Source organism: Sus scrofa, chromosome 13 (assembly GCF_054392235.1).
Source record: "Sus scrofa isolate SSC_HxYL_T2T_F1_AM1 chromosome 13, Sscrofa_HxYL_maternal_Yorkshire_Landrace_v2.0, whole genome shotgun sequence".
NCBI classification, from domain to species: domain Eukaryota; kingdom Metazoa; phylum Chordata; class Mammalia; order Artiodactyla; family Suidae; genus Sus; species Sus scrofa.
In genome coordinates, this window is record NC_139395.1 from 55,766,313 (window position 1) to 55,780,342 (window position 14,030).

At 34.7% G+C, this 14,030-nt stretch overlaps 1 long non-coding RNA gene across 2 annotated transcripts in view; it reads left to right on the forward strand.

Moving 5' to 3' along the window:
- The window catches only part of LOC102158698 (uncharacterized), a 192,496-nt gene that overhangs the window by 160,694 nt on the left and 17,772 nt on the right, over positions 1 to 14,030 (forward strand). Inside the window, exon 3 of one of the 2 annotated variants that reach the window (XR_002337602.2) lies at positions 5,377 to 5,519. The exons of the other annotated variant lie outside the window; for it this stretch is intronic. This is a non-coding gene — a long non-coding RNA (uncharacterized LOC102158698). Of the gene's footprint in view, positions 1 to 5,376; positions 5,520 to 14,030 lie in introns of those variants that run through there. 2 annotated transcript variants of the gene reach the window in all.

Below are 14,030 nucleotides of genomic sequence, written 5' to 3' on the forward strand. Positions count from 1 at the left end.
AGTCTAGGAGAAATTTGAAGAAGAGCCTTGGGGGTCTTTATAAAAGCCCAGATCAAAAGTCATAGGCAGCTCCTATTTCATGACCCTGATCAAAGAACTGTAGTTAATAGGTGATAATCTTTGAGAAATCCTGGAGTGTGGGAGAGTTTCTAGGATCCTGGGGAGGGGTTAGCATCCCAGTTTTCAAAAGGAGAGGATAAAAAAGTTGGCTAATAAGCTTGACCTGGATCTGAAGTAACTAAAAATGACTATTTGTGAATAATTGGAAAAAAAAAGTTGTGATGACTCATTCTTAACATAGATTTCTTTCAAGTCAAGCCAAATTAGTATTGTTTTATCTTTTGATTTTTCATTAGACCAGTGGGCTAAGGAAATGCCATAGACAGCATACAGTCTCATCATTTGGGGCTACATGTGGACAGCTCCCTCTTCAGAAAGGCACTTTCTAAGTACCTGGTCTAAAGCAGCTACCCAGGTAATAGCCATAAGAGATTACATTATTGTTTATATTTAAGACATTTATTGATATATAGAAAACTATATTGTAATGATCTTATTTTCTTTTTATCTGGTCCCTTTCCCACTGGAATACAAATTCCATGGGCTTAAGAATCATGTGTCTTGACCTTCACTGCTTTCCTACCATCTTAAACTGCCCTGGCTCAATAAATGCCCATTGAATGAATGAATATTGCTTAAATACATTTTTTTGATGAAAATGCTTTCTAAAATATAAATATGAGGCATGGTAATTATTTTGGCATGGCATTTGATCAAGTTTTACATTATTTCCCCGACAATGACCTAGGTTCTTTGGCTCTTCCATCAATAGAAATCGATAAGAGGTCACATGAGGAATTTAGGCAAGGTTTTGGGGGACTTAATGCTGCAGTACGAGGGAGCAAAAACAAGTAAAAGATTCCCTTGCTCACATCCCAGTGGTGGTGAGCTGGATCCTTGTATGGGGCTGAGGGTAAGGGCATAGTGATGTGTTGAGACACAGGGTTTACTTATAACTTGTGCCCACTCTCTTGGTGGTGCTGCATAAAGGGTTCATGTGCAGTACCCTATTTTTGCTCCCATCTTCTCACAAGTGACAGTTGGGTTTTGGCCTTTTAGTATCTTGCTGATAATTTGCCCCAACTGCGCAAGTATGTAATTTAGTCTGTTATAGTTTCTTTGTATTTTGTTGCTTGAGGAGTCTTTTGTCCAGGTGGACACACTGCAGTAAAGGTCCCAGGTCCCAGGTCCCAGCCTGTCTCAGTGAGATGGAGAAATTTATTGGATGGCTTTATAGCTGCCTATTTGTGATATACCTGCCAAATATTGTAGGCATTTCAGACCAAGTAGGGCTAGTGAGTATTTGCAAGGCAGACCAGGAACAGAGGTTAACTTCTGATTCCTTTTGTATCTTTGATTGTGATTCTGTCTATAAACATATGAAACAACCACAACATTGAAAGTCAAGGGCTAATTCCAGAAAGAAGCTTCAAATTTATCTTTATTTTCTTATGCTTGTGTATTATGCTGCTCATACTTTTAGTTAACATTTATTTCATTATGCATTGCTTAATTATTATTTATTTTCAAATTGCTTCTAGTATTAAATAGATTAGAAATTCAAAAGGCAAGATATACAGTTACAGTTTCAGGAAATTAGATTTTTTTTGGAGGGATAGGGTTCATGCATATTTTGCAGGAAAATTTTGAATGTGTCTTCATAAAGTTTTTGCCTATTTCTTTTCTAAATTTATTCTCTAATCTTTAGGTATTTCATATTTTCTGACCTTATCGTCAGTGGTGTTATGATTAGGTTGGTGTAGCTGAGTTGCTTGCTATACTATATATGCTAGAGTTTGGCAAACTACAGCTCTCAAGCCAAATATGGCCTGCCACTTGTTTTGTTAAGTAAAACTGTATTGGAACACAGCCATGCCTATTTGATTATGTGTTGCTTATGGCTACTTTTGTGCTCCCATGGAAAAACTGAGTACTTGCAACAAACCTCCCATGGTCCACAAAACCTAAAACATTTACTATCTGGACTATTACAGAAAACAGTTGCTAACCCTGCTGGTAAGCTCCTTCTTTGAAGGCTTATTTAATTCTTTAACTATGCAACTCTTAGTTAATAGCAGGTAGTCAGTGCTCTGAACAGTACGTATTTTGTTTATTTTAATAAAACAAGCCTATAGCATTTATTGACCACTTGATATAGACGTGACCTTCTCCTGAGTGTTGCTAGCAGTTATTTCACAAATATTTGCTGAGTGTATACTCTATGCCTGGCACTTTTCTAGGTGCTGTGGATATAGTAATCAAAACACCTATAAATTCCTATATTCAAAAAAGTCACTGGACATAGACGATTCTGATATCATTTGGAAATAAGAATTACAGTTCAACCTCTATTTTCTAAATAATCATTGTTGGTGCATGTGTCTTTTTTAAGGAAAGTTTTGTCTGGATATATGCCCAAGAGTGGGATTGCTGGGTCATATAGTAGTTCTATGTATAGTTTTCTAAGGTAACTCCATACTTTTCTCCATAGTGGTTGTACCAGCTTACATTCCCGCCAACAGTGCTGGAGGGTTCCCTTTTCTCCACATCTCCTCCAGCAGTTGTTATTTGTGGACTTATTAATGATGGCCATTCTGACTGGTGTGAGGTGGTATCTCATGGTAGGGTTTTTTTTGGTTTTTTTTTTTTTGTTTGTTTGTTTGTTTGTTTTTTTGCCTTTTTGCTATTTCTTGGGCCGCTCCCACGCATATGGAGGTTCCCAGGCTAGGGGTCAGATCAGAGCTGTAGCCGCCGGCCTACGCCAGAGCCACAGCAACGTGGGATCCAAGCCGCGTCTGCAACCTACACCACAGCTCATAGCAACGCCGGATCGTTAACCCACTGAGCAAAGGCAGGGACCGAACCTGCAACCTCATGGTTCCTAGTCGGATTCGTTAACCACTGCGCCACGATGGGAACTCCTCATGGTAGTTTTGATTTGCATTTCTCTAATAATCAGGGATGTTGAGCATTTTTTCATGTGCTTGTTGGCCATCTGTACATCTTCCTTGGAAAAATGCCTATTCAGGTCTTTTGCCCATTTTTCTATTGGGTTGTTGGCTTTTTTGCTATGAAATTATGTAAGTTGCTTGTATATTCTAGAGATTAAGTTATGTTCTTTGAAACAATTTTCTCCCATTCTGTAAGTTGTCTTTTTGTTTTCTTTTTGGTTTCCTCTGCAGTGAATAATCATTGTTAATACATAATTATCCTATATATCGTTTGTTGATTAGCTGTGGTTAACATTTGTTAAGTATTATGATATTTTAAATATTTAAATTCACATCATTATTAATCTTCTAAATGTGCAATGTTCGGTAAGGTGGCCACCAGTTACATGTAGCTAGTGAGCACTTGAAACATGGCTAGTCTGTAGCAGAAATTGACAGAACATTATAAATTAACTAAATTAAAAAATTTTTAAATTTTGTAAAAGAAAAGAAACATGGCTAGTCTGAATTGAGATGTTCTGTAAAATAAACTCTGTTTTGTAAAGGTTTATTACAATGAATGTATCTCTTTAATAACTTTAATTGATTATATGTTGAAAAATGTTTTAGATATATTAAGTTAAATGAAATATATTAATAAAATTAATTTCAACTATTTTTTATTTATATTTATGTGGCTATAATAATATTTAAAAGTGTGGATAAGCAATGAAATCCTTCTATATAGCACAGGAAACTGTATCTATTCACCTGTGGTGGAACATGATTGAGGATAATGTGAGAAAAAGAATATGTGTGTATATATATGTGACTGGATCACTTTGCTGTACAGTAGAAAATTGACAGAACACTGTAAACCAACTATAATGGAAAAAATAAAAATAATTAAAAAATAAATAAAATTGCATACGTGTCTTACATTATGTCTCTGTTGCACAGTATTCTAGATACCAACTTTATGCTTTGCTGGTGTTTCTCAAATATGGATTGGATTTTTTAGTTGATGGGAAAACTGGATTAAGCAAATGTTTAAATGTCTAATTCTGGCTTCACAGAGTCTTTAATTTGCAACATGAATTTCTATGGTGATAGAAGTTGTTTATAGTGTTCCCCAATCACTTTTCCTGGGAACTTTCTTGAAATGCCCTTTGCTAGTCTCTGACAAAATTTGCAGCATTTTGGTACTCGTCTTGGAACCTGGTGCAAAGGCATTGATTATAGAACAGGTTTTAATTTACAAGGCCAATGTTCAGCTAATATTCTGGATTTTTCCAAGTAAAATAAATACCGATTATTGTAAAATATAATTCTATTGTTTAAATGTAATTCACCAAATTTTGGAAAGTTTAGTTGATCTGAAAAATAAATATTGTTATCAACTTGCAAAACTGATTATTTTGCAAAATGTATAGTTGTAAAAGTGTTTGTCTATTCTGGTGGCAATATAGAGAAAAGTCCAAAATTATTAGTTGATAAATGATATTTTTGACAGAAGAATTATACCATTCATAAGACCTACACACTGGGAAATGATAAATTCTAGAATAAAATTGAGGTGGGAGTTACTTCAAAGGTTACCATTTATTATATTCAAGAATTCTTCTTAAAAGGCATCCAGGAGATAGTTAGGTGTAAGCCACAGTGTCATAAACCTCGAATGAGCTTTCTATCATTCAGTCCATGTCAGAGTAAGAGAGTCTGTGCTCTGAAGACATCAACTTCACACTTTCAGATCAACAGACTTGTAGCTCTGCCCGTCTAGTACCTCAGAATGTTCTCAGGCCTTTCTTTAAACATTTTACCCTGCATGAAATCCAATAGTTATATGGTCCAGGAATATAAAACATTGTTGACATTTTGGTGAAGACTGCATGGACTTTTTTGTTAACATGCTGAATATGGATTTTGATTTCTGGGAGAAACTAAAGTAGAAACTGTTCATCAATGATTCACCAATGGAAGCTATTCCCCACAGTGAGATAAAAGAATTGATTGTTATATTAAAGGCCCCTTTTTGATCTGTCCAGGTCTTGTAACCGAAACTAAAAAAAAAAAAAAAACGGTAAATCTTTCCTTACGGTCTTGCTTTTCTCCTCTGTAGAAGAAAGCTTACCAAGTAGGAGTAAATAAAGGACAGTATAAAAAAGCAAGACTCTGGAGAAGCTGGACAAGTGAGCTCTTATTTCCAAAAGCAATGTCTGGGCAATGCATTCACATTAGACATGGCAGAGTTGAAATGATTGTCGGTCCTCCTTGATGATAAATTTTTGCAAAGTCAATTGACTCAGCTCAGCAATGATCTGAGTTGACCATTAAGCAAGACCAAACCCACTAAATTGGTATCCTTTGGTCCTTTGTTTTCTAGCCATACAATCAAATCAAGCCAAATAAACAACCATCCAACTAATGGACAAAACAAATCAAAACGAAGTAGCAAAATATAAAATGAATAACAATGTTCAACTATCGTTTCCCCATTTGGTGTTTACATGATAACGTCAAGACGAGGTAGGAGTTTTTTGTTTTGTTTTTGTTTTTAATTATGTTAATGGGCTGGTGGTACACTGATGCGAGCTTATAGATACCAGGAACTTATTTTTGAGTAGGTATATTTAATGTAAAATTGGGGTGTATTGACTTGCTATGAAGACTCTCATTTCATCTTATTTATATATTTGTGTACTTGCGCATGTGTGAACATATCTACTTAATTAAAACTGCAAAATGCTATCTCGTAAACTAATAATTAAATTGTGATAAAAATGATCCAGGATGACACTTTTCACTTTCATAGGAAAAACTACTTTTCGAGGGGGTGCATGTGTTTAATACAACATAATACATTTCACTGTAGAAAATTTAGAATTAATAGGCAAATTAAGAGAAAAAGTAGATGTAATTTCACCACCCAGAGAGAGCCCCACTAAGATGCTCATGTCTATCTTTCCTGACTCTTCTTTCACATCAGAATATGAGATTATACCATACATACAAGTTTTTCTAAACTGCACTTAGAATGTAATTAAATCTTTTCCCTTTGCATGTTAATATAGATTTGAATTATAGAACCAGTGGGTGTATACTCTGCTATAGAATGTATAGACCATATTTTATTTAACCATTCCTTCATTGTTGGAAAATTTTTTCCAATTGTTTGCTATTATAAACAATGCTTCAGGGAATATCCCTGCACATATTTTTGTTTACTTACTCAGTTATTCCTATAGCTAGATTCCTGAAACTTGAATAGATGAGTTAAGGAGCAAGTACATTTTAAAGTTTTTTTGGATACATTTTGCCAAATTACCTTTCAGAAATGATATGCCTATCAGTGCTCAGCTAATTGAGTGTCTTATATGTACTATAATAGTGAAGGAGGCAGGCATTCTTTGACTTTGGGGAACTGACAACATAGGAGGACAATGCTTAGCTCTATTTTGAGTAGTCATTGTAATTTAGCAATGTCATTACCACTTAAAGAGAGTTAAAAGTAAATAATTAATATTTATTAATTTTAAATATTTTGAAAATAAATATTTAAAAATAAATGTTCTATATAAGTAAAACTGATTTTTGTTCCTACTTAATGGCTGATTTCTATAGTCAGTTGGCTTAGTACACAAGTGGTCTAAATTGATCATTAAACCAGAACAAATCCGATAAATTGTCTATCCTTTTATCCTCCGTCTTAGAGTCATACAAACACACAGAATGTGTAACCAGAAAAATGCACAAATTACAAATGCATGGAACACTAGCAGCACCTCAGAAGCTCCTTTGATGCTCTTGATCAGCTTCTAACTCTTCTTTCATTATCAGTTGATGACTTCATAGGCAACAAAAGAAAAAAATAACTTGGACTTCATCAAAATTAAAACCCTTTGTACATCAAAGGACACTGTCAAGAAAATGAAAAAGGAACTTATAGAATGGAAGAAAATATTTGCAAATCAAGGATTAATATTTAGAATATATAAGTAACAGCTAAACTCAAAACAATGTGATTAAAAATGAAATCTATACTCCAACAGAAATAAAATTGTAAAAAAAAGAGCAAAGGGCTGGAATAGACATATCTTTTAAAGCAGATAAACAAATGGCCATTAAGTGCATGAAAAAGATAATCAACACCACTGGTGACTATGGAAATGCAAATCAAAACCATAATAAGATGCCATTTCATTTCCATTAGGAATACTATTATCAAAGCAAAACAAAAACAAAACCCCTGGAAAATAACAAATGTTAGTGAGGATGAAGAAATTGGAACCCTCATGTATTGCTGATGGCAACGTAAAATAGTGCAGCCACTGTGGAAAACAATATGGTAGCTCTCCCCCCAAATTAAACATTTAATTATCAAATGATTCAGCAATTCCACTTTTTTTTTCTTTTTATGCTTGCACCTGTGGCATATGGAAGTTCTCAGGCTGTCAGTGCTCCAGCTTCAGCCTATGCCACAGCCACAGCAATGCCAGATTCTTAAATCACTGAGCCACAACAGGAACTTCCAGCAATTCTACTTTTGAGAGTATACTACAAGAATTGAAAACAGGGACTCAAAACAGATTTTTATCCACCAATGCTTGTGGCAGCATTATTCACAATAGCCAAAAATGGAAGCAACTTTTGCCCATTGACAGATGAATGAAAAACAAAAATGTGATACATACATATTATTCAGTCCTAAGAAGAAAGGTAGAATCTTGAAGACATTCTGCTAAGTGAAACAAATCAGACACAAAAGGACAAATATTGTGTAATTTCATATGAGTTACATACAATAGTCAAATTCATAGAAACAGAAAGTAATTAGTCATTACCAAGGACTGGAGGACAGGAAGAATGGGGCAGAAGAACAGAGTTTCACTTTGGGAATGGATAGTGGTAATGGTTACACAATAATGTAAACATACTTAAAATCAGTGAACTGTACACAGAAAAATGGTTAAAATGGTACATTTTATATTTTGTATGTTTTACCATATACATAACAAAGGACACTCTTCTAACTTCCTACTCCTTTAATAGTTTTATGTGTTTTTGTACTTCATTTTATTTATATATTTTTATTAATCTATTTATTTACTTGTTATTTTATTTTTGTCATTTTAGGACTGTACTCATGGCATATGGAGGTTCCCAGGCTAAGGGTCAAATCAGAGCTACAGCTGCCAGCCTACACCACAGCCACAGCAACGTGGGATCCAAGTCGAATCTGTGACCTACACCACAGCTCATGGCAACGCCAGATCCTTAACCCAATGAGCGAGGCTAGGGATCAAACCTGCATCCTCATGGATACTAGTTGGGTTAGTTAACCACTGGGCCATGATGGAAACTCCTGTTTTTGTACTTCAAATGAATTGAATTATACAGTGTATCTTCTTTTGTGTCTGGCTTTTTACTTTAACATTATTCTTTGTAAAAATTCATCCACATTGTTGCCTGTGATAATACCCTGTTTATTTTAATAGCTTTAAAGTATTTGTTAATATGAATAAACCACATTCTTCTGTTGAGAGACACTGATTCCACATTAGCTTTTTTTGCTATTTTGAATAAATCTCTTCTGAACATTTTTGTACAGCTCTGTGAGGGTGACACATGGACGTATTTCTAGTGAATAAGTACCTTGAAGAGGAATTACTGGGTCATCAGGTATGCCTACCACAGTTTGTGAGAGGTCCAATTGTTCCACATCCTCATAACACTTGAGTAGTCCAGTTTGTTTAGCTGTTGCTTGGGTTTGTGGTGGTATCCACCTCATTGTGGTTTCAATTTAAATTTTTCCAATGACTAATAATATTGACCATCTTTTAATAAGTTCATGTGCCATTTGGATATCCTGTCTTGTGAAGTATCTTTTATTAATTTTTTTCTATCAGATTGTGTTTTTGCTTTTCTGATTGATTTATGGGAGTTCTTTATTCTAGTGCTTTTGTGGGATACATGTATTCCACAAAATATTCCCACTCACTGACTTCTTTTTTACTGTCTTAATGGTGCCTCTTGATGAGTTTAAATCTTTTTTTTTTTCTTTTCTAGGGCTGCACCCATAGCATATGGAGGTTCCCAGGCTATGGGTCTAATCAGAGCTGTAGCTGCCAGCGTACACCAGAGCCACAGCAACGTGGGATCCGAGCCGCATCTGTGATGTACACCACAGCTCAACGGCAATGCCAGATCCTTAACCCACTGAGCGAGGCAAGGGATCTAACCCGCAACCTCGTGGTTCCTAGTCGGATTCATTAACCACTGAGACACCACAGGAACTCGGAAATCTTTAATTTAATGTAGCAATATTACTCTTGTATGGCTAGTGTTTTTGTGTTCTGTTTAAAAAATCTTTACTTAAAGTCCTAAGGATATTCTCCGATGTTATCTTCCGGGACTTTTATGCTTTTACTTTCTGCATTTATATCTACAAGTTACCTGGAATTGATTTTTGTGTATGGTGTGAGTTTTGTAGGGGATGGGTTGAGATTCATTTGTTTTTTCATTTGGACAGATGACATAGCATCATGTTTTAAAAAGACCAGTTTAACTCACTATGCTTCAATGCCACTTTTGTCATAACCAAGAGAAGTGAAAGCATATGTCCATCCAAAAGCTTGTATACTAATATTCATAGCAGTGTTATTTGTGATAGCTCAAAATTGAAATCTACCTCAAATATTTATTAACAGATGAGTGGATTAACAAAATATGGTATATCCATACCATGGAATACTTCTGAGCAACAGAAAGCAATGAACTACCAATGCCTGCAGCAATGTGTATAAAACTCAAAAATATTCATACTGAGTGAAAGAAGGCAGGCAAAAAGTACAATTTAGATGATTCTATTTCTGAAAATTTCTAGAAAATACCTACTAATCTATAATGATAAAAAGCAGATCAGTGATTTTCTGGGGAATAGGAGATAGGGACGGGCTGGAGGATGGGATGAAAGGGGCATGAGAAAATTTGGGGGGGTGATAACTTCATAGTGTATATAACATATCAAGTCTCATTGATGATGCACTTTTAAATATGTACCATCTTTGTATGTATAAATCTCTTAAAAAATTAAGCTAAAATGATTTGCGATTTCTGCTTTGCTTCATGGATTCTCCAGAGCATTGACAAAGTTCTGAACATTTGTGGGTTTTTTAGTTATTTTGTTGTTCATTTTGTTTCATACTGTTGACTTGATTTGTAGCTTAATTTTGTTGAGAGCAGAGCATGCTTTTAACATGTTAATCCTTGAACATTTTTGATACTTGCTTTATGGACCAAAATATGGCCAATCTTGGTAAACATTCCATATGTACTTGGAAGGAATGTGTATTTGCAGTTGTTGGTTGTCAGTGTCCATAAAAGTCATTTAGATCAATTTTATAAAATGTGAAGTGTGTAAATCATCTAATTATTTATGATTTTATTTATTATTTTTAAATTGAAGTATAGTTGATTTACAATGTTTTAGTATATAGCAAAGTACTTCAGTTTTACATATATGTATATATAAAATCATGAGTGAATGAATTATTCATTCTTTTTCAGATTATTTTTCAGTATTGTTATTATGACATATTGAATACTGTTTCTTGAATTATACTGTAGGTCTTTGTTACTTACCTATTTTATATATTGTAGTTTGTATCTACTAAGCCCAAATTCCTAAATTATCCCTCCCCTGCCCCTTTACCTTTGGAAACCATAAATTCTATGTCTCTGAATCTGTTTTGTAAATAAATACACATTTGTATCACATTTTAGACTCTACATATAAGTGATGTCATATGATTTTTTTTTTTTTGTCTTTTTAGGGCCACACATGGGACACATGGAGGTTTCCAGGCTAGGGGTTGAATTAGAGCTGTAGCTGCTGGCCTACACCATAGCTCATGGCAACTCCAGATCTTTAAGCCACTGAGCGAGGCCAGGAATCAACCTGTATCCTCATGGGTGCTAGTCAGATTCGTTTTCTCTGAGCCAAAACAGGAACTTGCATAATATTATGTTTGTCTTCTCTGTCTGAAGTGTTGCTTCACTTAGTGTGGTAGTCTCTAGGTTTATCTGTGTTGCTACAAATGGCGTTATTTTATTCCTTTTACATGCACTGCTGCTTCTTTATCCATTCATCTGTCAGTGAGCATTTAGATTTCTTCCATATCTTGGCTATTGTAAATAGTGCTGCTATGAATATTGGGTACATGTGTCTTTTCGAATTAGTGTTTTCTCTTGGATATATGCCCAGGAGTGGGATTGCTGGGTCATATGGTAACTATTTTTTTGTTTGTGTGTTTTATAAGGAACCGCCATACTGTTTTCCAAGTGGCTGTACCAATTTACATCCTCACCAACAATGTAGGAGTGTTCCCTTTTCTCCACACTCTCTCCAGCATTTATTATTTATAGACATTTTGATGATGGCCATTCTGACCAGTGTGAGGTGATACCTCATTTTACTTCTGATTTGCATTTCTCTAATAATTAGCAAATTTGAGCATGTTTTCATGAGCCTGTTGGTCATCTGTATGTCTTCTTTGGAGAAATTTCTGTTTAGGTCTTCTGCACATTTTGATTAGATTACTTGTATTTTTGATATTGAGTTGTATGATCTGTTTGAATATTTTGGATATTAAGCCCTTGTCATTCACATAATTTGCAAGTACTCTCTCCAAGTCTGTAGGTTGTTTTTTGTTTTGTTTATGGTTTCTTTTGCTGTTCCAAAGCTTATAAGTTTGATTAGGTCTCATTTGCATATTTTTGCTTTTATTTCTTTTGCCTTTGGAGACTGACCTAAGAAAACATTGCTGTAATTTATGTCACAGTCTATTTTGCCTGTGTTCTCTTTTAGCGTTTTATCTTGTCATGTCTTATATTAAATTATTTAAGCCATTTTGTGTAGCATGTTAGGGACTATTCTTACTTCACTGATGTACTGCCGCTGTCCAACTTTTCCACTACCAAGTGTTGAAGAGTCTGTATTTTTTTCATTGTGTATTATTGCCTTCTTTGTCAAAGATTAATTTGCAATAGGTGTATGGGTTTATTTCTGGTTTCTGTATTCTGTTCTCTTGATCTATATATCTGTTTTTTTGTGCCAACACCACACTGTCTTGATTACTGTACCTTTGGAGTATTGTCTGAAGTGTTGGAGGATTATGCCTCCTGGTTTGGTTCCTTTCCCTCAAGATTGCTTTGGAAATTCTAGGTGTTTTGTAATTCCATGTAAATTTTAGGATTTTTTTTTCTAGTTCTGTGAGAAATGTCAGGGGTAATATGTTTGGTATTGTGTTAAATTTATATATTGCTTTGGGTAGTATGGCCATTTTAACATGTTAATTCTTCCAATCCATGAAATGGAATACATTTCCATTTTATTGAATCATCTTCAGTTTCCTTTATTAATGTTTTATAGTTGTCAGCATATAGGTTTTCTGCCTCTTTCATCAGGTTTATTCATAAATATTTTATTTTTTGATGTAATCTTAAATGGGATTATTCTTTTACTTTCCTTTTGTGATATTTCATTGTTAGTGTAAAGAACTGCAACAAATTTCTATGTATTAATCTTGTATCCTGCTACCTTACTGAGTTCATTTATCAGTTCAAGTATTTTTTTGTGTGTAGTCTTTCGGTTTTCTATATAGAGTATCATGTCTTCTGCATATAATGATAATTTTACCATTTCTCTTCTCATTTGGATACCTTTTATTTGTTTATCCTATCTGGTTGCTGTTGCTTTCAATACTATGTTGAATAGAAGTAGGCATCCTTGTCTTGTTTCTGATTTTAGTGGGAAGGCTTTCAGCTTTTCACTATTGAGTATTACGTTGGTTGTGGGTTTGTCATAAATAACTTTTATGATTTTGAGATATGTCCCCTCTATACTCACTTTGGTGAGAGTTTTCATCATGAATTTATCTCGATTTATTTTTTTCCCTGTTTTTGGATACTCTGTAATATATGAAGTTCCCAGGCCAGGGATCATATCTAAGTCATAGTTGTGACCTAAGCCACAGTTGTGGCAACACTGATCCTTAACCCACTGTGCTGGGCTGAGGATTGAACCTGTGTACCAGTGCTCCCACTGGTCCAGTTGTGCCACAGTGTGAACCCCTGGATCTTGAATTTTTCCAAATGCTTTTTCTGTATCTATTTGGATGATCATGTGGTATTTGACTTTTCTTTTATTAATGTGGTGTATTGCATTGATTGATTTGTGTATTTTGAACCATCCTTGTGTACATGGTATGAATCCCACTTGGTCGTGGTATATTTTTTTAATGTGTTGTTGGATTTGGTTGGCTAAAATTTTGTTGAGAATCTTTGCATCTATATTCATCATAGATATTGGCATATAATTTTCTTTTTTTTGGTAATATCTTTGTCTGGTTTTGGTATTAGGGTGATGGAGGCTTCATAGAATGCCTTTGGGAGTAAGAAGGATTGGGATATGTCTTCTTTGTATGTCTGGAAATTTGCCTGTGAAGCCATCTGGTTAGGTTGTTTGAGATTCTTCTTGTTTTTTGAGGAAGGCCTGTATCACTAGGAACTTCCTTCTAAGAACTGCTTTTGCACCATCCCATAGATTTTGTACACTTGTGTTTTCATTATCACTTGTCTCAAGGTATTTTTTAAATTTCATTTTTGATTTCCTCGTTGACTCATTGGATTTTTAGTTGCATGTTCCATTTTTTCTTCTCATTTCATTTTTTATGGTTGATTTCTGCTTTCATGCCATTGTGGTCAGAGAGGATGCTTGACATAACTTCTATACTCTAAAATGAGTCGAGGTTAGTTTTGTGCTGCAGCCCATGGTCAGGCCTTGAGAATGTTCCATGTGCACTTGAAAAGAGTGTATCTTCTGTTTTTTATAGATGTAATGTCCTGAAAATATCAATTAAGTCTAAGTATTATATTGTGGCATTTAGGATTTCTGTTGCCTTATTGGTTTTCTGTCTAGAAGATCTGTCCATTGATGTGAATGGTGTGTTAAAGTCTCCTACTGTTATTGTATTCCCA